Here is a 22,849-nt window from a genome sequence, read left to right as displayed (position 1 = left end):
CTATCTCACAGATGCGCCCAAAATTCTATCTTATCTATGAAACCTTCCTTTATTACCCCCAGACTGAAGTGATTCCTACCTCATCTGTTCTACCTCATAGAAATTTATACTCCTCCTGTCCACTTGCCATATTCTAATTTGCATTACATTAATCTATGTGTATCTTAAGACTCTCATAAAATGGACACAGAAGAGCAAAATTCAACCTTAAAGACACTCCTCCAACAATGTATATGCTAATATATAGTATATGTTAAGATACAAAAAAGACACTCCTCCCATGTATATGTTAAAAGCATATGTGATTATTTGATCAATTCACCATATGATAACTTTATTCCATTATCCTGTGATTAATATCACTTTCAAGGGAGGCATAAAACAAGTCAATACCACATAGAATATCCCATGCAAAATCCAAATGAGTTAGTGCCTCTAAATTAAGGGTTCTTAATAAGGAGGCCATGAACTTCTTTAAAAAATTATAACTATTTTAATATTATTTATTTCCTGTGTAATCCTGTGGATTTTATTTTATGCATTTGAGAATATTACTTTAAAAGTTGTCCATAGGTTCAGCAGACAGTCAGAGGTTTCCAGGACACAAAGAAGGCAAAGAATCCCTGATTCAAATGATGAAGATACTCCTGTTCACAGATAAGATTGTACTGACTGCAGAAAGCCCTCCACTCACCCCTACCCTCCCACCACATTTCAGTGCTCAGTCTAGAAATTCACAGAGGAAAGTTCAAATCTCTTAATATGATTGGGTGTATAGGTCCTTTCCCTTTTTTATTTCTTTGGAATAGAAACCTAGTCACAGTAATACTAGGTCAAAGGGTATGCATGATCTTATAGCCCTTTGGGAATAGTTCTAAATTGCTTTCCAGAATGGGTGAATCAGTTCACAACTCCACCAATAATACCTTAGTGTCTCAATTTTCCCACATCCCCTCCAACATTTGTCATTTTCTTTTTCTGTCATATTAGCTAATCTAATAGGTGTGGGGTGGTACATCAGAGTTATTTTAATTAGCATTGCTCTAGTGATTTAGAGCATTTTTTCATATGCCTATAGATAGCTTTGATTAATCCATCTGAAAACTGCCTATTCACATACTTTTGTTATTTGTCAATTGGTCAATACCTCTTATTTTTATGAATTTGACCCAATTCTCTATTATTTGAGAATTGAGGCCCTTATCAGTGAAATTTGCTGGGTAGGTGATTCTTGCTTGTAATTGTAGCTCCTTTTTCATCCTGAATATTGTATTCTAAATCCTCTGTCTACTTTAATATAGAAACTCCTAAATCTTTTATTTGCCTGACTGTAGCTCCACAATATTTGAATTATTTTTTTCCAGCTGCTTCTACTATTTTCTCCTTGACCTGAGACACCTGGAATCTGGCTATAATATTCCTGGAAGTTTTCATTCTGGGATCTCTTTCAAGAGGTGATTGGTGGATTATTTCAATTTCTATGTTACCTCCTGGTTCTAGGATATCAGGGAAGTTTTTCTTTTTTGAAGAAAATGTCTAGGGTCTTTTTTTGATCATGGCTTTCAGATAGTCCAATAATTCTTAAATTATCTTAACTCAATATCATTTCCAGGTCAATTGTTTTTCCAATGAAATATTTAACATTTTTTCTATTTTTTCATTTTTCATTTTGTTTTGTTTTATTGTTTCTTGATGTTTCATGAAGTCACTAGTTTCCATTTGCTCAATTCTATTTTTTAAGGAATTATTTTTCTTCAGTGAGCTTTTGTATCGACTTTTCTATTTGACCAATTCTGATTTTTAAGGAATTCTTTTCTTCAGTGGATTTTTGTACTTCTTTTACCATTTTGCCTATTCTGTTTTTTAAGGTGTTATTTTCTTCAGTATTTTTGCGCCTCCCAAAGCTGTTGACTCTTTTTTGTGATTTTCTTGCATTACTCTCATTTCTTTTCCCAGTTTTTTTCTCTACTTTTCTTATTTGACTTTTAATATCCTTTGTTGAGCTCTTCTAGGAATTTTTTTTTTTGAATCTGAGATGAACTTAACTGTTTCTTGGAGGCTTTGGATATAGCAATTTTGACTTTAAAGATGTCTTCTGAGTTTGTGTTTTGATTTTCCTTGTCACCATAGTAACTTTCTATGTTCAGGTTCTTTCTGTTGTTGCTGTTTGCTCATTTTTCCAGCCTGTTTCTTGACTTTTAACTCCATGGCAAAGTGGGGCCTCTACTCTTGGGGTAAAGGGGACACTGTCCCAATCTTTAGGCCTTTCTGTTGCTCTCAGAGATAACTCCCGGGGGAGTATAGTGACGTAATGAGCAGTGTTGGCAATGCTCTCTGGGTCTGGACACTGGTATTTGAGCAACCACAAGTGTTCTTTTCCATTAGGTCCCTGCTCCCCTGTGGCCACATGCTCTGGTATGCTGGTACTCCTCGTCACCCTGGAACTGCCAACCACAATTTTGACCTGGGTCTGCATATGAGCAATGCAACAGAGTCTGGCACCCATGACCAGCAAAGGGACCCTTGTGATTTCCTTTGGACCACTTGTCCAACACCCTTACCATCTGTGGGTAGAGAGCTGCAGAAGCTACTGCTACTTCCACTGATTCATTTGCCCGCAAGGCCTGCTGCTGGTTTGCTGGGAAGTGTCCTGAGCTCCACTTTCACCCCAATGAGATAGAACTTTCCTGCTGACCTTCCAAGTTGTCTTGGGCTGGAAAAGTGTTTCACCCTATCCTTTTGTGGGTCTGCTGCTTCAGAATTCTTTTTGAGGCATTATTTAAAGTACTTTGGAGGGTAATTTGGGAAAGTTCAGGTTGAGTATCTGCTTATCCTCTGCCATCTTAGCTCTGCTCCCCACAAGCACATTTTAAAAATTCAGCCAAGATTTCTATTAAAACTATTTTCTCCATCATTGATAGTAGACCCACCCCATTTTCATTCTAATATCAGTGTTCACCTTGTGCCTAAATGAGGAAATAGAAAAGCCAATAAAGAAATAAAGATGGGAAGAGTAGCTAAACTGGATCAAATAGAGGGAACATTGATGCTGGAAGTGAGACCATTTCAAAAGCATTAGGGGATGGAATATAACATCTCAAAGATAAGAAGGTTGTTAAATGAGTGGAAAGAAGTCACAGACAATTATTATTGAAACGTTTATTTTTAAAAATCAGTATGTACTAATCCATATGTCCTTTATTATCCCATTTCTTCAAAATTTCTTTGAAAATAATTTAGGCATGCATTTACTTTATCCTTGATAAAAAGTACTGTCTATGGACAGAGGTATGCTTTCATAAACAAAAATCTACATAAAAATCTCTCCTTTTTAGTTATACAGTTGATTAAAAGGTACAGATAATATGTTATAATACAATGCTTATTGTTCATTGACTATATTTTTAAAAATCAGTTGATATAATTGAGCAAAATGCCCCCTTAAAGATTCACCTCTAACAATGTATCATCTACATTATATGCTATAATAATGAGATTGCTTGAAAATTTTAACAAAAGACCTTTGTTCACTATCTTATGATTATTAATATAAAAAGAGATTAAAAAACAAGGAGATGTGTGCTTGAAAAAGGCATTTGCCTCTGTTGTAAAAGATATTAAGTGAAAAGTCCAAAGTAAAGAAATGTTCCCTATACTACTGAATCCTCCAGATGTTCTGGTTTCTGAATGACAGTATACTAATTGCATTGAGTTGTAGAACATTAAAGAGCTTACTAAATAAGATCTGTAATTACCTAAAAGACCTCAGCTTGAGTATCTACACTGGAAAAATGGACAAGTGAATGAAGACTGATTATTGCTGAAACCATGATATGCAATTAAATGAATAAGACCCAGAGAATGGGTCCATAAGTACATATATCTTAGCCATATACTGCAGATGCATAATATATTGTGCTCAAAATTGAATCATCATAGAGGAACGGGATGGATTATCTATGGGAAACTTAGCTGTGCTTTTAATAACTCTGATCTTATTCCTGGAGCAAAAAAAAAACACATTTTTTTTCAAAATTAGGGATACGACTAAACTAATGAATACCTCTTTTTGACACAAACATGCTCTCAAAAAATTCCACCAAAATAAGTAAACCTGTTTATAAAATATGTTCTTCCTTCAAAAGAGTTAATCATCTATTAAGAGAAAAGAATCATGTGTCTGTCCTTTAATGTTGACAATGTTTTTAACATTGAACAGAGTTCTGTTGATGTCAGGTTGATTTTAGTTACATTTTCATAATTATTACATACATTTTTCTCTATGCCTGACTTCTTCCCTCTGTATGACTTAATACATCTTCCCTTGTTTCTCTCAATTCTTTATATTCATCAGTCCCTGCAGCACAACATTTCCTTATATCAATACCCAATTCTTGTTCAGTCATTCTCAGATTGCTAGAAGGCCTCTCCTTTTTAATATTTTTTACAAAGTTGAAGAGTTTGAGCTGCTGTTAGGTTATGATCTGCACTATTGGAAGAGGCATTCACATGAAAGTATAGCCATTGATTTGGCATAAAAAGTACAAATGAGGAAATTATACCTATGTCTCTGCTACTTTTTGTTATTCATCAAATAACCCAATATGAAGCCTTTCCTAAAGGGGCACCAGCATTCACCTGGTAACATCTACTCTGGGTGAGTAATAGTGCTTGTAGCATTAATTCACCACCAAAGTACTAGACTCATACCCTTAGTCTTGACTGTGTAATAGAAGCATCACTATAGGGAAGCTTTTCTATTTGGTAGGCAACAAAACATTTCTTTTGCAATCCTCACCAATAAGTGATATAGCTATTCTATCATTTCATGTAATTTTGCTATATACAGTTCTCAGCTGGGCCTGGCTAAACCCTATGCCAGTACAGGGGGGAGGGGAAAGAACTCATCTACTTGTAGCTGTCATGGATGTAAAAATCCTGGCAGCAAAGTGGGACTTGTGGTAATAATTGTGACACAATAGATTTTGACATGACAGACTGTTGATATGTTCATTTGCATACTGATATGCTGCACATTTTTTCAAGTTATTCACTCTGGGCCTGAGCCTAGAGCCCTGGAACATTCCTACAGGACAATGGGATGCCCATTCTTTTCAGTGGAATGTCCATGGACAGTGCACATAAGAATGAGTTCTTATTCCTATGTCATTTTATTCAGAGAGAAAATACAATGAAGAGAGAGAATGTGAAATGGAATTAAACACAAGACAGTGATATGGTTATATAAGCCTTATATTAGACAGTCTTGAGCAGTCTCTCACCAGAAGGATGGAGAGTCCTATGAGGGACAAAATACATGTAACCATTTAAGAAATGCTTCATTTATTTATTTATTTGGGGCATTTGAAAGTACTGGATGGGAATAAACTAGGAAAACCATCAATCATTCTTGGCCTACAGCTACAAGCTCTCTAAAGACATGGATTTGGGTTTTTGTTCTTGTTACATCGAAGTTATTCTGGAAACATAAATTAATTGAGGAACTGAATGAACCAAGGATTCTTAGAAGATCTTGTAACCGGTACAACTGTATTTCACAGGTGGTTTTATAAGGTACACACACAAGAGGCTTGGTTTTAAGGGGTGAATCTTTACTTATATGGCAAAGAATATGACTTAGTCCAATGGTTTTCTTGAGAAATAGTTTGATAGATAGATAATGTTTTGAAGAGCCCTGAAGTTGTTTAGAGGGAAGGTAACAGTCACATATGCACGTTTCCTCCTCCCTCTAGTGCTAGTGGACGCTCAGTAAATAATCATGGCTAATTGGTATTTTCATGATATGTTTTCAGTTTTCTCCTTTTTCAGTTGTAAATATGATATCACTTTGGAATCAAAAATCTCCTTTTCTTAATCAGGAGTAGTATTTAATAAAATAATGATAGTAATGATAATAACACTCCCTAGCATTTATATATCTCTTAATGCTTGCAAAGAGCTTTACAAAATTATTTTTTCTAATCTTCAAAACAACAAAGGGAAGTAGGTGCTGTTGTTACCCCCATTTGATAGGTGAAGAAATCAAAGTGGACAGAGGATAAGTGATACCCCTGAGGTCATATAACTAAAAAATATCCAAAGCAAGATTTGAATTTGGGTCTTCCTGACCCCGGCTCTGGTGCTATATGTGATATACCACCTGGTTACCCCCAATATTTATATGATCAGTCTTTACTGCATGGTTTAATAGACTTCAGAAATTCCTAGATCCTCTGATTCTATGCTGTGCTTTATGAGGCTTCTTGATTTTTTTCCATCTTGCTTCAATTGCCTGTTCATTAAAGAACATTGCATTTCTAAAAGTTCTGTCTTTCTTACCGAGACATTTTCTTAGAACATCTGGTTGGTTACATTTTACATAAATTAACAGACTGTCATCTCTTCCTGACAGTTACCTGTTTACTTTCACTTCATTAAATGCCATTTTTCAGAAATAGCACAAGATATCTGAAACACAACATGTAATTAAGCAAAACAATACAAATAAACATAAATAATCATAATGAGAACTAGAAGAAAAAAACAATGAAGCTTAATGCTGAGGAATTTGACTGTGCAGTACTATTGATGGTGGACCTCAATTATTACTGAAATACACTATGAACTTAGGATGCCCATATTTATTAATAAATCTGGATTATACATAGCACTTTGCTTTAACCCATTAAATAGTTTCGCATGCGTCAAAGCATTTATTCTCATGATATCCTTATGTAGCGACAGTACCACAGTACTATTAGGCTATTATATGGGGCAGTTTAGGTTCAGAGAAAGTGTATCAGTTCATACTTGTCCAGACAATAGTAGAAGAAAATGATCTTAGATGTAGACCACTTCTGATCAAGTCCAAGTATGAATCCTTATTTTTATATGATCATTAAATGATGAATTAATAAGAGTATGATATCTAAAAGTGATAAAAACATCCTTCCTAAAATACTTAGCACTTACAATTCCCATTTCTAGTTTGAGATTGGACATAGTAATAGGAAATGGAAGATGAACCCCTGAGGTCAAAAGGTGTCCAACAAACTACTGGGGAAGAGTGGAAGACAACTATCAGTGGTGGGATTCAAATGAATTAACAACCTGTTCTCCACAGAATCAAGCCAAGGTGCTGCCCCCACTGCTGACATGGCAGGCACAGGCTCCACCCCTGCTAACAACCGGTTCCCCCAACTCAACCTAAAATTAGGTACTGATTCTTCTGAACCGGTGTGAACCAGCTGAATCCTACCACTGACGTAGCTCCAGTACTAATAAAGTGGCTGGGCCAAAGCCAAAAGGAAGCTTAGCTATGGATGTGTCTAGTGACAATAGGAAAGTCCAGTGCTGTAAAGATCAACATTGCATAGGAACCTGGAATGTAACATCTGTGAACAAAGGTAAGTTGGATATGATCAAATAGGAGATGGAAAGATTAAACAACATGCTGGGTGTCAGTGAATTTAAATGGATGGGAATGGTTGAATTTAATTCAGATGATCACTACATATCCTACTGTGGGAAAGAATCCCTTAAAAGAAATGCAGTAGCCCTCATATTCAATAAAAGGGTGAAAAAAGAAGTACTAGGGTATAATCTCAAAAATGACATAATGATAGCTGTTCAAATCCAAGACAAACCATTCATCATCACCATAATATAAGTCTATGCTCTAACCACTGATGCCAGAGGCTGAAGTTGATCAGTTTTATGAAGGCCCACAATATCTTTAGAAATAACATCCAAAAAAAGATATCACACTCATCATAGGGGATTAGAATGCTTAAGTAGGAAATTAAAAGATAACTGGAATAACAGGCAAGTTGTCATTCTGGAGGAAACTTTGAGCATCCCTTAGAAAGCAAGGAGATCAAAACAATTAACACTTAAAGAAATTAATTCAGACTATTCACTGGAAGGTCAAGTATTGAAGCTGAAGCTTAAATACTTTGGCCACATAATGATAAGACAAGACTCACTGAAAAGGACCCAAATGTTGGGAAATATTGAAGGCAAAAAGAAAAGAGGACAACAGAGGATAAGGTGGATAGATGTCATGGAAATAACAAATGTGAACTTGGACAGACTTCAGGAGACAGTGGAGGATAGAAAGGCTTGGTGTGCTTTAGTCCACAGAGTCACAAAAAGTCAGACACAACTGATGACTGAACAACAACACAATGAAAATGACTGAAAAAGCACCAGAAAGTGACACATGAGATGAAATGCCATCTACAATAGTTAGCATTAGCACAAGACTGTCATTGGACCTTGAAGACTAGTAGAATGGGCTGCTTTGGAAGACAGTGGATTCTCCTTTAATAACAGTTTTTAAGAGTGCAGGTAAGCAATTAAACACCAAATTGGAAATCCTGAAAATCAAAGAAGAGATTAATAAAATTGAAGGTAATAAAATAATTGAACTAATAAAACTAGAATCTGGTTTTATTTTTAAAAAATAGATAAACCATTGGTTAATTTGGTTAAAAGGAGGAAAGAAGAAAACCAAATTACAAGTGTCAAAAATGAAAGGGATGAATTCACCACCAATGAAGAGGAAATTAAAATAAGTATGTGAGTTATTTTGCCCAATTATATGCCAATAAACAGCAATCTAAGAGAAATGGATCAATATTTACAAAAATGTAAATTGCTGAGATTTAACAGAAGAGGAAATAGAATACTTAAATAATAATCTTAGAAAAAGAAACTGAACAAGCCATCAATGAACTCCCTAAGAAAAAATCCCCAGGGTAAGATGGATTGACAAACAAATTCTTCCAAACATTTAAAGAACAATTAATCTCAATACTACACAATCTATTTGGAAAAATAAATAGGCAAAGGAGTCCTACGAAATTCCTTTTGCAACACATATATATGTTGCTGGTGCCTAAACCAGGAAGAATGAAAATAAAGAAAGAAAACTATACCAGGGGTGGGGAACTCATGACCTCAAGGCCACACGTAGCCCTCTAAGTCCTCATGTGGCCCTTTGACTAAATCCAAACAGCACAGAACAAACCCCCTTAATAAAAGAATTTCTGCTGTAAAACTTGGACTCAGTCTAAAGGCCGTGCCCAAAGACCTAAAAGGTCACATGTGGCCTTGAGGCCATAAATTTCCTGCCCCTCCTATAGACCAATTTCCCTAAAGAATATTGATGCAAAAATTTTAAATAAAACACTAGCAAGGAGATTACAGCAACATATCACAAGGATCATGCACTATGACCCAGGAAATTTGTGGTAGGTATACAGGGTTAGTTCAGTATTATGAAAACTATCAGCATAATTAACCATATCAATAATAAAACCAATAGAAATCATATGATTATCTCAAAGAAGAAGAGAAAGCTTTTGACAAAGTACAGCACCCATTCCTATTGAAAACATTAGAGAATATAAAAATAAATAGAACCTTCCTTAAAATGATAAGTAATATCTATCTAAAACCATCAGTAAGCATTACCTTTTGTGCGAAATACCTAGAAACCTTCCCAATAAGATCAGGGTGAAGCCAGGATGCCCATTATCACCACTATTATCCAATATTGTACTAGAAATGCTAGCTATAGCAGTAAGACAAGAAAAAGAAATATAAGGAATTAGAATAGACAATGAGGAAACAAAACTATCACTCTTTGCTGATGATATGATGCTATACACAGAGAATCCTAGAGAATCAACTAAAAAAATTAGTTGAATTAATTAACAACTTTGACAAAATTTTAGAGTATAAAATAAACCCAGATAAATATCAGCATTTCTATATATTAGTACCAAAGTCCAGCAACAGGAGACAGAGAAATTCCATTTAAAATAACTGTAGACAATACAAAATATTTGGGAGTCTGCTTGCCAAGACAAACCCAAGAACTATATGGTGAGCTAGGGAGATGTCTACCCAAAGCATGTGAAGACTTTCCACAATGCAATGGGCAGCTGAGAACAATTTGTTCCAATGGCCATGAAGATAGTTGAGCCAGGCACAGCATTAAGAGCTTGATAAGACATCAAAGAGGCCAAGATCATCCACTGAATCCTATGCTATTTCTAGTCATGTTGGTTTTTGCCTTGCCCCTGAACTTCGATGACTCTGGAAGAGGGAGTGAGGCTGACGACATTGTGCAGCTATGCAGCATTTAAATTCAATTTACACAACAGTCAAGACTTCGCCCCATGATGCCATTGTTCCTTTTCAAAAATGGATGAAAAACAGCAAAAACAACAATAATGCTATCCCAAATTTTTTTAGCAAGTTTCTTTGTTGAAGGCCTCATTTCTAAAACATATAAGGAACTTAACCAAATTTATAAAAATGTCCCCAATTGATAAATGATCAAAGAACATAAACAGGCAATTTTCAGAAAAAAAAAAGCTATCCAAAGCCATATGAAAAAATACTCTAAATCACTATTGGTTAGAGAAATGCAAATTCAAACGTCTCTGAAGTACCACCTCACATCTATCAGAAATGACAAATGCTGGATGGAATGAGGGGAAGTACGTACACTAATAAACCATTGGTGGAATTTTGAATTGGTCCAACCATTCTTTAGAACAATTTGGAACTATGTCCAAAGGGCTATAAAACTATGCCTACTGCTTGACCCAGCAGTAACACTACTAGTTCTGTACCCCAGTGAGATAAGAGCAAAAGGAAAATGGCATGTATATACAAAAATATTTAGCTTTTTGTGGTGGCAAAGAATTGGAATTTGAGGAGATACACATCAATTAGAGAATGCTGAACAAGTTGTGTCACGTGCTTGTGACATCTATCATCTATAAGTAATTACAAGCAGGATGTTTTCAAAAAACCTTAGAAGTCATATAAACTGATGCAAAGTGAAGTGAGTAGAACCAGAAGATCATTATACTCACTATCAACAATGTTATAATGATTATCAACTATCAAAAACTTAGCTACTCTGATCAATATGATGATCCAAGCAAATTCCATAGGACTCGATGAAAATGTTATCCTCCAAAGAGAAAGAACTGATGGAGTCTGAATGTAGATTTAAGCATCCTTTTTAAGTTTTCATTATTTTTCTTGGTTTTTCTATGTGTGATATAGTTAATATACAAATACGTTTTGTATGATTTCACATATATAATTGATATCATATTGCTTGCCTTCTCATTGATTGGGGGAGGGGTTGAAGGGAGGGAGAAAATTTGAAGCTAAAAATTTTTTTAAAGAATGTTAAATAATTAAATTTGTAGTCTTTAAGCAAAGGCCACTACTACTTGTTGGGTTTGCTCTAGTGGGGATTGCTTTTGGACTGATTCTGAATTCCCTTGCAACTCTGGAATTCTGTGACAATATAGAATTTGGAATCATACCTGTTATAGGCTAGAAAAAAACAGACCATGCTACCATTGATGTATGCGTACTGCTGGACCCAAGTCTCATTAGACAAACTCAGACCCAATCAATATGTATTTAGGTCATAATTTGAGTAAAGCACAATGCTAGGTCTTGTAGGGGATATACTGTCTAAGATAGTGTTGCTGCCCTGGAAGATCTTGCAGTCTAAATGGAAACTTAAGATAAATGCACCTAAAAGATTCCTTACACCACAGGGTAAGAGGGGATGAATGCCAAAGGAGAGGTGCAAGCAAGTGCTACATGAAATCAAGTGAGAGGATTGTGCAAAAAATATTCCATCCCTGTTCCCCATGCCAAGAGATGATAAAACAACTGCTTCAGTCCCACCGTAGGAAGAGGAAAAATTGACACAGGCCAGCACCAGCTGTGGTGAAGGAAGAAAAATAAAGGTTCCCAGGCCAAAAGCCTTCAGTTTTTCAGCATGACTGCCAACATTTTAAATGTCTCTCGTTGTCTTTACTTTGCTTCAGATCCTTCAATTCTTATCCAATAATTTTTCCTATTTTTTCTATTCAAGAGTTTAGTAATCCAATTAATTAAATATAAAATACTTAACCAAAACTTTCTTTAGCCCCTCTCCATTTTTGCATTTGGATAAAAATACCAAATTTTCTATTTTGGTAGTCCCTTTTTTCTTAGTTTTAATATAGATTTTGTACACTGTCACCTTTATGAAGTTCCTAGAGATGTGAATGAAGGATTATCAAGCGCATATCAATTTTCTGACCATCAGCAACTGTCTATGAGCATATACACTGTTTTCATAAGGAAAGTAATGGCCTACAACTCTTTCCATTTCTACTCAGATCAGAATTTCAGATATTGACCTTAAACTTTAGCAGAATAGATTCAGTTTAAACTTTAAGAGTCAGTAAATGCTGGCATGACTCCCCCCAAAATACTGAGGTCTCTTCCCTGGAGACCAATCAGAATGAGATGAAAATATATCTTGTGGAACTCCATAAGCAGAAAGATGAACATGGCCAAATCTTGTTCATTCTACCTCCATCACATCTGTCTCATCCACCCTCTTCCCTCTATCTACTTTACCACTACCTTATGTGAGGCTCTTTATCATCTCTCTCCTGGCTGTTTGCAATAGCAGAGGCAGCTAGGTGGTGCAGTGGAGAGTACTGAGCCTGGAGTCAGGAAGTTTTGAGTTCAAATAGAATCTCAAACACTAGCTAGGTGACTCTGGGCAAGTTTCTTTTTTCTGTTGTTGCTACTGTTTATTCATTTTTCAGTCATGTCCAACTCTTCATGAACCTCTTTGGGTTTTTTTTAAAGCAAAGATATTAGAGTGCTTGTCATTTCTTTCTCTAGATCATTTTCCAGATAAGGAAACTGAGGCAAACAGGTTTAAGTGACTTGCTAGGTCACACAGCTAGTAAGTGTCTAAAGCCAGATTTAAATTCAGGAAGAAGACTCTTCCTGACTCCAGACCCAGAACTCTATTCACTGCTCTACCTAGCTGCCCGTAACATATTGGTTAGGCAAGAGCTAATACAAATTAGTGTATATGAATGGAAAACAATATTATTGTACTATATGAAATTACAAAATTAGGACTTTTTTAGTAGTGTCATTTTTATTATATTGGCACATCCTAACCATGAACGTTGAATATTCCTTTGGCTGTATACATTTTCTTTTCTTTATTTCCTTTTTCTTTCTTTTTTATTAAGATTTTTTATTTTTAGTTTACAACTCTCAGTTCTGCATGATTTTGAGTTCCATATTTTCTTTCCCTCCCTCCCCACTTTTTTTTTGATTATTCCTATTAATTTATTTTTAGTTTTCAACATTCACTTCCACAAGATTTTGAGTTCCAAATTTTCTCCCCATCTCTCCCCTCCCCCACCCTAACATGAATTCTGATTACCCCTTCCCCCAATCTGCCTTCCCTTGTATCACCGCCCCCCCCTTCTCTTATCCTGTTCCCTTCCATTTTCCTGTAGGGCAAGACAGATTTCTATACCCCATTGCCTGTATATCTTATTTCCCAGTTGCATGTAAAAACAATTTTTAACATTTGTTTTTAAAACTTTGAGTTCCACATTTTCTCCCTTCTTCTTCCCAACCCATATTCATTGAGAAGACTAGCAATTCGATGTAGGTTATACATGTGTAGTCATGCAAAACACTTCCATAAGAGTCATGTTGTTAAAGACTAACTATATTTCCCTCCATCCTATTCCACCCCCCCTTTTATTCTATTCTCTCCTTTAACCCTGTCCCTCCTTAAAAGTGTTTGCCTCTGATTGCCCCCTGCTCCCATTTGCCCTCCCTGCCATCATCCCCTCTCTTATCCCCTTCCCCATTATCTATTGAGTGTGTATGATTTTCCCTCCTTAAGCCAAATCCAATGAGAACAAGGTTCACTCATTCCCTCTCACCTCCCTCATCTTCCCCTCCAATGTAAAGGCTTTTCCTTACCTCTTTTATGTGAGATAATTTACCCCATTCTACCTTTCTCTTTCTTCTTTCTCCTACTACATTCCTCTTATCCCTTAAATTTTATTTTTTAGATATCCCTTCATATTTAACTCATCCCTTCAACTACCCTAATACTGAGAAAAGTCTCATGAGTTATAAATATCTTTCCAGGTAGGAATTTAAACAGTTCAACTTTAATAAGGCCCTTATGATTTCTCTTTCCTGTTTACCTTTTCATGCATGTCTTGATTCTTGTATTTGAAAGTCAAATTTTCTATTCAGCTCTGGTCTTTTCATCAAGAATGCTTGAAAGTCCTCTGTTCCATTGAATATCTATTTTTTCCCCTGAAGGATTATACTCAGTTTTGCTGGGTAGGTATTTCTTGGTTTTATTCCTACTTCCTTTGACCTCCAGAATATCATATTCCAAGCCCTCCAATCCCTTCACGTAGAAGCAGCTAAATCGTCTGTTATCCTGGTTGTGTTTCCTCAATACTTGAATTCTTTCTTTCTGGCTGCTTGCAATATTTTCTCCTTGACCTTGGAACTCTGGAATTTGGCTACAATATTCCTAGGAGTTTTCCTTTTGGGATCTCTTTCAGGAAGTGATAGGTGGATTCTTTCAATTTCTGTTTTACCTTCTGTTTCTAGAATATCAGGGCAGTTTTCCTTGATAATTTCTTCAAAGAGGATGTCTAGGCTCTTCTTTTGATCATGGGTTTCAGGAAGTCTAATGATTTTTAAGTTCACTCTAGTGGATCTATTTTCCAGGTTAGTTGTTTTTCCAATGAGATATTTCACATTATATTCTTTTTTTTCATTCTTTTGGTTTTGTTTTATAATTTCTTGATTTCTGATAAAGTCATTACCTTCTGTTTGCTCCATTCTAATTTTTAAGAAACTATTTTCTTCAGTGAGCTTTTAGATCTCCTTTTCCATATGGTAAATTCTGCTTTTTAAGGCATTCTTCTCCTCGTTGACTTTTTGGACCTCTTTTGCTATTTGGATTAGTCTATTTTTAAGGTGTTATTTTCTTCAGTATTTTGGGGGAGGGTCTCCTTTAGCAAGCTGTTAACTCATTTTTCATTATTTTCTTGCATCACTCTTGTTTCTCTTCCCAATTTTTCCTCTACTTGGCTTACTTGATTTTCAAAATCCTTTTTGAGCTCTTCCATGGCCTGTGACCAATTCATATTTTTCTTGGAGGCTTTGGATGTAGAAGCTTTGACTTTGTTGTCTTCTTCTGGTTGTATGCTTTGATCTTCCTTGTCACCAAAGAAAGATTCTATAGTCTGATTTTTTTTCTGTTTGCTCATTTCCCCAGCTAAATATTTGACTTTTTAGCTGTTTGCTAAGTTAGGACTCTGCTTCCAGGGTGGAGGGCAAATTATCCCAAGCTTCAGGGGTTTTGTGCAGCTGTCTTCAGAGATAGTACTAGGGACCTGTAAATTTTCAGCTCTTCCAAGGCTGTATGATCAAAGGAGAGATGTTTACTTCTCTCCTGGCCTGTGCTCTGTTCTTTGAGTGACCATGAGCTCTCTTTTCTGCATTGGAACTGTGAGGAGGATTCCCTCTCTACCACTACCACCAGCTCTGCCATGCCAGCACTTCTCCTTGCCCCAGGACCACCACCCAGGACTTCAACCCAGATTCAAGCACTGACAAAGCAAGAGAATTCTGCCTCAGTACCAGCAAAGAGATCCCTGCAATCCCCCTCTGATCAGCCACTTGATCCCCACAGTCTGCAGGCCAAGAGCTCCAGAAGCAGACACTCCTGCTGCCACCCCCACTGAAGCCACCCTGGGGTTGGGACGGACCATGTTCCTCTCTCACCCTGGTCAGACAGACCTTTCTCACTGACCTTCTAAGTTGTCTTTGGTGTTTGTGGGTTGAGAAGTCTGGAAACCATCACAGCTGCTTCTGAGTCAGTTCCTTGAGGCCTGCTCTAGCCCTGTCTGTGCCAGTGTGGCCCACACTGGACTGTGCTCTTCTCTCGGACTGGTGCAATGGACCTTTCCTGTTGACCTTCCAGGTTGTCTTGGGCTAGAAATTTGTTTCACTCTGTCATTTTGGGGTTTCAGCTGCTCTAGAATTTACAGCTATTTGGAGGGGTTTGGGGGAGAGCTCAAGCAAGTCCCTGCTTTTACTCTGCCATCTTGGCTCCGTCCCCTCTGGGAAAGTTTCTTAACTTCTGTTTGCCTCAGTTTCCTCAATATAAAATGAGAATAGTAATAGTGCTTACTTCTGAGAGGTGTTGAGGGGATGAAATGAGGTAATATTTGCAAAGTTCCTGGCTCACGGTAGGCTGGGTACTTCCTTCTAACTGCTATATTAAACTCTAGTGCCTTCTCTCCAGAACATTCTCAGCATAGCTGCTTCAATAATTTTCCTAAGACATATCTTGGTTTTCTTTGAGGAGAACTTTCTAAAGGCTCCACTTGTGACCCTTTAGTCTTTCTCCACATTATGGCAGCCTTATTACTCTGGCAGTTCACTGCTCTCCTGTGGCCGCTTCCTTTGATTGGTCAGTTCATTTCAGAACCACCATTATAAAGAACATGTCCAGCCTTGCTCCTTCCTTGTTTCCCCTCTGGGCTCCACTTCTGACTCACTCTCCAAATTTTGTCCACCTTGTCCTATGAGTAGGCACCTTCTTTCCCTGCCCACACATTTTTCATCTTGCTTTTATGTGTTGTCTTATATCATATTGTGAGCTCCTGAGGACAGGGACTGTCCTTTTGCTTATATTTGCTTATATATAATATAGTGCCTAGCACATAGTAAATGTTTAATAAATGCTTGTTGAATTCAATGAATTCACTCTTACATCTGGAATAATCCCTCTGCCTGGATAGTAAACTTTCTGTATCTGACTTCAGCCTACTTTCTCAGATATTTTTTTAGTATTCCCCTTTACATCCTGCACATTCCAGCCAAAATAACCTACAAACTGTTCTTCAAACTTGGTCTGCCTTTGAGTATAATGTCTCCCATCTTTGGAATGCTGTGTTCTCCCTCTTCCCCTCCTTTACTCCATTGCTCAGAATCCCTGTCTCTTTAAAGCTCAACCTGGGGAGCATCCCACTCATACAGTAAACCTTTCCTACTCCTACATTTGTTAGTACTCTCCCCTTTCTCAAAATTATCTTGTATTTACTCATTAGTGTACATGTCTCCCTCCCTCTTCCCCAAGAGAATATAAGCTCCTTAAGGATAAGATTTATTTCATTTTCTTTTTACAACTCCAGTGGCTTGCAGAGTCTGAGCCCATAGTAGGTGATTAACATACATTTGCCAAACTGAATTAAATTGAACTGAAAGACTTGTGAGAACCTTTCCTATGGAGTGTTTCTGGAATGCAACCACAAAGATATCATGAAGCCATTACATATTAGTAAGAGCTAACACCAATTTAAAGGCTTCCTAATATCTGTTCTTTCTCTGCCTTATAGCATATTTACTTTAGCTTTGTACTGATAATCTTACCACTAGATTTGTCAGAATTTATTTTTAAAACCACCTTATCTGTGTAATTTCATTTTTTTTCTGTTAATAAATGCCATGGAGTCATATTATATAGAGATACAAATGGCCTTTCATCATGATCCTTTGGTAATCATAATCATATGATGAGCATATTTAATAATTACTACAGTATTTCTCATTGTCAATCTTTGCTGAATAACATTTGAATTATGTAATTCTATTTTTTCCACTGTTTAATATACATAATTCTCAATAGAATCTGAGCTTTTTCATACTGTGCCCCACACTATCTTATTTTTCCCCTTTCACAATACTGTCATTCTTCTGCTAAGTATGTCAATCACAGATTCTTTCAAGGTACAAACTGTATGGGCCAAAAGTTATGAAATAGGGTGTGGGTGGAGAATGAGAATATAATTCTGCCAAATTTTGGAGACAGGAGACTGTGCAGTCACTAGAACATTTCATTCCAGAGAAGGTGTAAGCAAATTGGTGGGCACAACTTCCAAAATAATTTAAAACCCCCATGACAACTCAAAAGTAAGTGAGACACCCATCTATTTAAAAATTGAGATAATTTTGCCTCTCATTTCTCTCCCTCCAATTCCCAAATTATTCTACATGATCTTGGAAGACTTGACATGAAAAACTAGAAAAGCAAATAGAGATGATGTCTTCTAATTTATCTGACTATCTGTAAATAGATGTGGAAAAGAAAGATAGCCTTTAGCAGACCCATAAGTGAGTTTTTTGATATAAACTAAACCATGGTTAGAAAAGGAAATAGTTTAAATTATTCATACATGTATGTGTGTATCAGAGACTGAGAGAGAGTAAGAGGGCAAGGGAGTGAGAGAGCAACAAAGATGAGGAGAGAGAGAGAGAGAGAGAGAGAGAGAGAGAGAGAGAGAGAGAAAGAGAGAGAGAGAGAGAGAGAGAGAGAGAGAGAGAGAGAGAGAGAGAGAGAGAGAGGACTGTTAAAATTGTATTTTATATTATTATTCAACTAGTATGGGAATGGGGAGAACAGAGTTTGAATCTGTGGCACAACAGATATTTAGGAGATGGAATTCTTACTTTCCAATTTCTAATGTACCATTAAATCTGTAAAAACAAAGTAATTATCCTCTCTTCCCTTATTTCACTCTCCCTCCCCTCTCCAAGCCGTAGGCATGTGTTTCTCTTCCTCCACTGAAGCCTTATTCCAGTGCCTCTTCTTGGCATTAAGGTGAATTTAGATTTCCAAAGGTCAAAAAAGCACACAATGTGGAACGCCCTAGTAATCTGGAGAATGCTTAAATGACAGGCTGACCAATGGCTCATGTATACAATGTAACCCTCCCTCCTTCTCCCTTCCCTCTCACATTTTCTAAGTCTTTTGAAAGGTTTATCACTGAAAGTTTGCCTGTGAGTAATGAATGCTTTACAGTCACAAAAATCATACAAAAACTGTCTAGAGAGGAGAAAATGTTGTGAATTGCATGGACTGGGAGGAGTGTGACTACACTTAAGTCATGGTACTTGAACCATGTGTTTCCTTTAGTAATGTTGGCAATTGTTATCTTAGGACACTAAGGAATAACACAGTATATAAGGAAAAGGAAAGTCATATATTGTTGTGTAGTAGAGCAAAAAGTCAGGGACAAATTTCTCAGCTTCTGAAGATACATAAAGCAGCATATGAATCCTTTTTTTAAAAAAATGAGTCCCTTCTCTCATTGTCTATTCAGCACTCACCCTTTAATCAACAGTAACTGGCAACAACAGAAGTGTTCCTCATCATTCAGCATCATGAAACAATACCCTCTACCATTATGTCTGCGTTATAGTGAAAGACACAGGGAGAAAGGGAAAAACAAAAAACAATGGAGACAAAGAAGCATGGATGACTTTCTGTTTGGGCAGGAACATGCTCTTCTCTAATTCTGGATTATTGAGCTCATTTTAAGACTGAACAGCTCAGCCTTATAGAGCTTTTCATTTTAGTCAGTTTAAATTTGCCAATCTCTCTTCAATCAAATCCAGCTCATAACTTAAACAAAAACTGTTGGGTTTCTTTGGCAGGCCCACAAGTCAAGGATCATACAGACCCTGCTCTTCATAGCTCCCGACAGGCAAGATGCCTGGCATTACCTAATCTCCAGTTATGTTTCTAGGCTGCCAGATTCCATTTTATATCTTTTTGTACCTTGAATAATGCCTGAGGTGTTTGGCTTCCTTTAGAGGATGTTGGCTGCTTGAAGATTCCATTGGGCTATCTCCCACTTTTATATGTGGTCCCTTTAGAGTTCAAGCCCCACACCCTCTCATTACTTACATTCAGAATCTGCAAGCCAGGACATACATCATTGGACATTAATGGCCACATTTCAAAGCACCATGATTTGCACAGTCACATTGTTTTGTGCATCACAGGATTTTACAAATCAAGAACTGGGTAGGTCACAGGAGTAGCTTGTTTGAATGGGTAGGCTGGGCACTAACCCTTACTGCCCATTCCGGCACCTGTAAAAGATTGTCTGGACCACCCCAGTAAAGCAAGCAGAAAATTGGAAAAAAACTCAGTTTACTGATTGCTTGGCTCTTTAATGTGAAATGTATTTTCCTGGTTTACTTTTATCAAAGCAAACAAAAAACTTAATTGATAGGTGGCTTTGGCCATGTACAGACACAGGTATAATCAGTAGCTATACAACAGCTATGGCATAGCACCGTCCTGCTGGTTATTCCAACAGGAAGAAATAGGAAAAGGCTAATGTGTGCAGTGGCCATATTTTCCAGACCAATAATTAGAGAACAGAGTTTACCAAAGGTAATAAATCTTTTTGCAAATCCTCATTAAAACTACATTTAGAGTCATAGGCAGCTGCATTTGGATTTAGGAAGGTCAGAGTTTGAATCATTCTTCAGTCACTTGTTAGAAGCCACTTTGCCAATTCTAATTTTTAAAGAATTATTTTGTTCAGTAAAGTTTTGTACCTTTTATTTATTTATTTAACCATGAGGCTTATTTTGATTTTTGAGGAGATATTTTCTTCAGTATTTTTTAAGACTTTTTTTTACCAAGCTATTAATTCTCTTGTTATAACTATAATTATCTTGTTATAATATAATCTTTTCCTGTTTTCCTTCTACCACTCTTATTTGATTGTTAAAGGTTTTTTTTTTACTTTTAAAAAAATCTATTCTAGGAATTCTTCCTGGACTTGTGTCCAATATGCATTTTTTTTCTTTGAAGTTTTGCTTGTAGATGTTTTAAAGTCATTGTCTTCTTTTGAGTTTGTGTCTTGAGCTTCCCTGTCATCACAGAAGATCTTTATAGTCAGGTTCTTTTTTGTTGATGTTTTCTCTTTTTTCTAGCCTAACTTTATGTTAGGGTTGAATTCTGCTCACCTTTGAGGGATGGAAGAATAACTTGCCTGAACTTCTATAGCTCAACCTGAGGGTCTGTAAGTTTTTGATTCTTCTAAAGTGATATGATTTGAAGAGAGCTCTAGCTAATGCTCTCCGAGTCTGCATTCGGAGGCTTACATACGTAGATCCCCTGTTTCCTCATGACCATGATTCCTCTCTGTTCTGGAACTGCAACCCACACCCAGGTGGGTTCAATACTTAACTTGTCATTGCAAGTGTTCCTCTCTTCCATGGAACTAGCACCTGCAATTGGAAAATGCACGATGGATTTGCAAATGGAGTCAGGTCTTGTGTTCAGTGTTAGAAAGGGACTGCCCTGTAAACATTTTTTTCAATTTTTTCTAATTACATGTAAAAATAATTTTGAACATTCTTTTTTTAATACTGAGTTTCAAATTCTTTTGCTCCCTCCCTCCCTGCCCTCCCTTTATTGAAAAATCAAGCAATTTGATGTGGTTATACATGTGTAGTCATGCAAAACATATTTCCATATTAGTCATGTTGTGAGAGAAAACATAGACCAACAAAAAAACAAAAATGAAGAAAATTTAAAAATGCTTCAATGTGCATTCAGACTCCATCAGTTCTTTCTCTGCAGATGAATAACATTTTTCATCACAATTCCTTCAAAATTGTCTCATATCGTATTGCTGAGAATAGCTAAGTCATTCACAATAGATCATCGTGCAATATGGCTGTTACTGTTACAATGTTCCACTTCTGTTCACTTCTCTTGCATCAATTTATGTAAATCTTTCCAGGTTTTTCTGAAAGTATCCTGCTGATCATTTCTTACAGCACAATAGTATTCCATCACAATCATATACTGTTACTTGTTTAGCCAATCTCCAACTGATAGGCATCCCCTCAATTTCCAATTCATTGCCACCACAAAAAAAGAGCTGCTATAAATATTATTATACATATAGGTCCTTTCCCTTTTTCTATCTCTTTGGCATATAGACCTAGTAGTGGTATTGCTGGGTCAATGGGTATACACAATTTTATAGCCCTTTGGGTGTAGTTTCAAATTTCTCTCCAGAATGGATTTATCAGTTCACAACTCTAGCAACAGTGCATTAGTGTCTCAATTTTCCCACATCCCCTTCCCATTTGTCATTTACCTTTTCTGTCATATTAGTTGATCTGATAGCTAATTAGATAATCTGATAGCACATCTGTAGTGTGGTACCTCAGAGTTGTTTTCATTTGCATTTCTCTAATCAATAATGATTTAGAGCATTTTTCATGTGACTATAGATAGCTTTGATTTCTTCATCTAAAAACTGCCTGTTCATATCCTCCAACCATTTATCAATTGAAGAATGACTTGTATTCTTATAAATTTGACTCAGATCTCTGTATATTTGAGAAATGAGGCCTTAAGCAGAGAGATGCTATAAAAACTTTCCCTGGTGTTTTGTTTTGTTCTATTTTCCTTCTAATCTTAGCTGCATTGGTTTTTTTGTGCAAACCCTTTTTTATTTAATATCATCAAAATTATCTATTTCATATCATACAGCGCTCTCTATCTCTTCTTTGGTAATAAATTCTTCCCTTATTCATAGATCTGGCATGTTCTTCTAACATACTTATAGGATCACCCTTTATGTATAAATCATGTACCCATTTTGATGGTTTGCCCTACAATCTTCTTCTCATTAAGTGTTCAATCTTCTTACCTTGCCTGGTTGCTGGGTACTTTGTGTATTGCTGCTTCTGCTGCCTCTAAAGTTCGTAGCTGTTATGGCTTCTGTCTCACCGTGCTCCTGGCTAGCACCCATTTTAGTGTCTGTAGACTTCTCTCTTTGTCTTATTAAGCTGCCCCGGGCTGAAAAAATGACTCATTGTGACTTTTTGTTGGTTTTCCTGCCTAGATTTCAACTTGAAATGCTTGTTTAGAGGGAATGTTGAGAGACTTCAGTAAACAGACGGACGTTACACTTTACTCCACCATCTTATCTTTGTCTCTAGCCATAATAGCTATGTGATCCTAAACTCCATGAGCCTCAGTTTCCTCATCTGTAAAATGGGAATAATCATACTACCTCCCTCACAAAGTCATGAGAATCAAATGAGATAACATGTAACTTCATAAACCTTAATTTTC

The sequence above is a fragment of the Trichosurus vulpecula genome, chromosome 1 (assembly GCF_011100635.1).
Source record: "Trichosurus vulpecula isolate mTriVul1 chromosome 1, mTriVul1.pri, whole genome shotgun sequence".
In the NCBI taxonomy this organism is placed as follows: domain Eukaryota; kingdom Metazoa; phylum Chordata; class Mammalia; order Diprotodontia; family Phalangeridae; genus Trichosurus; species Trichosurus vulpecula.
Note: the sequence above shows the minus strand (reverse complement) of the source record.